This window comes from Myotis davidii, unplaced genomic scaffold (genome assembly GCF_000327345.1).
Source record: "Myotis davidii unplaced genomic scaffold, ASM32734v1 scaffold118, whole genome shotgun sequence".
NCBI classification, from domain to species: Eukaryota; Metazoa; Chordata; class Mammalia; order Chiroptera; family Vespertilionidae; genus Myotis; species Myotis davidii.
Genome location: NW_006290441.1, coordinates 3,590,977 through 3,592,802, shown reverse-complemented (window position 1 = coordinate 3,592,802; position 1,826 = coordinate 3,590,977). Strand labels below are relative to the sequence as shown.

At 50.6% G+C, this 1,826-nt stretch overlaps 1 protein-coding gene across 1 annotated transcript in view; it reads left to right on the top strand.

Annotated features, from left to right (window-relative positions):
• EIF3F (eukaryotic translation initiation factor 3 subunit F) overlaps positions 1-1,826 on the top strand; it is a gene marked incomplete at its 5' end in the record, with an annotated part of 9,598 nt that overhangs the window by 985 nt on the left and 6,787 nt on the right. The gene's annotated exons all lie outside the window — the stretch shown is intronic.

Genomic DNA, 1,826 nt, shown 5'->3' with positions numbered 1-1,826 from the left:
ATCCCTCAGCCTCCCTGATGCCCCATCCCTCAGCCTCCTCGATGCCCCATCCCTCAGCCTGCCCAATGTTCGTCCCTAAGGACCTGGGTCCCCCAGCGCGGCCTGAGCCTCCATGTGGACACTCACAGTTGTATTGTCTGTCTGTGACATTATTTGTTTAACCTTCGCAGCAGAGAATAGCCCTTTCCCCACCCACGTTCCCAATTTGGGGGTCAGGTATTCTTTATGTTAAAGTAACTTGTAAAACAGAGACGCACTAACAAGGACTTACTGGTAACATACCCCTTCCTCTGGGGACTGCTGGTCCCACCAGATTCATTTCCACCCCATCTCAGTCACAAATTGTGGGCACCGTGTGAGCCCACTCAGTCGCATGCCTCACCTCTCCTCCTTCCTCTGCCCTTGTGGTAGCCGTCCCGCAGAAGACCGAGTATTGCGAAGAGGACGTGCTCTGTGGGCCGACTCCCCCAGTTTGTCCCCTGCGCCTTGGGGACAGAGTCCCTTCAGGGGCCACCTCGGGCTTAGGCTCCGGGAGACCTAGATTACTGGGGAAAGCGTCTAGCCACTGGGCCAGAGCAGCTGCTGGTCGCCCTCCCCTCCGCACCAGGCCTGTCCCACCCCTGAGACACGCACATTCTCTCTTTTCCTTTGGGGGCATAGCATTTTACAGGAACGTCAACTAATCCATTCTCTCCCAACAGTGCCACGGTTTCCCTCACACCAAGCTTTGTGTTCTCTTTGACTCGAGCACCTCCCTACGCTCCCCTACTTGTTTCTTTAAGTTTCACTCATATCCAGGTTCCCCGGAAAAGTGAGCCCTGTCGATCCTTCTTCCCGTACATCCCCCTCATCCCCATTCTTAACTTCCCAAAACTTGACAGCGTTCTGTGACTATGCCCTGCTTTGACCTTGTAATAAATGGCTTTTGCATCGCTGACTTGGCACTCAACAAATACTTATCCCCATTCTTAACTTCCCAAAACTTGACAGCATTCTGTGACTATGCCCTGCTTTGACATTGTAATAAATGGCTTTTGCATCGCTTGACTTGGCACTCAACAAATACTCGTTTAGCTACTCTGTCAAATTTTCCAAACTCACTGGAGCTACTTAACTAAAGAAAACTGCAGTGACTCTCGTTAGAGCAACTGTAGCCTAGATCTTCAGCTCCTCGTCCAGACAGACATCATGGTGCAGTGCGAGGCGTATAGAGGCCGTGTTTACTTAGGAGTGGTGCGTGGAGTCTGCTTGGCAGGGACAGATTTCCTCAGACTTTAATTTATGAAACACATTTCATTTGGTTAAATGAAGTTACTGGTGTTTTTATGTATCATAAGACTGTTGGGCACTTGGAAGTCAAAGCTTGGAAACAGTTCAGTCAGAAAAAGCGAAGGACCATATGATTTCACTCATGTGAAATATAAAACTGGAACTTGTGAACACAAACAGCAGTGTGGTGGTTGCTGAATGTAAGGGAGTGGGGGAACAAAGGGGCCCTAATATATTGGTGGCAGGAGAAGATTTGACTGGGTGGTGGGTACCTGGTACAATAGATAGGTCTTGTTTCCTATCCTATATAAAAAAAAGCTAATAAGCAAATTGACCAAACAGTGGAATGATGGTCACTGTGATGTGCACTGACCACCAGGGGGCAGATGCTCAATGCAGGAGCTGCTTCCTGGTGGTCCGGTCACTCCCACAGGGGGAGCGCCATTCAGCCAGAAGCCGGGCTCACGGCTGGCAAGCGCAGCAGTGGTAGCAGGAGCCTCTCCCACCTCCGTGGCAGTGCTAAGGATGTCTGACAGACATCCTCTGAGCGCTCCCAA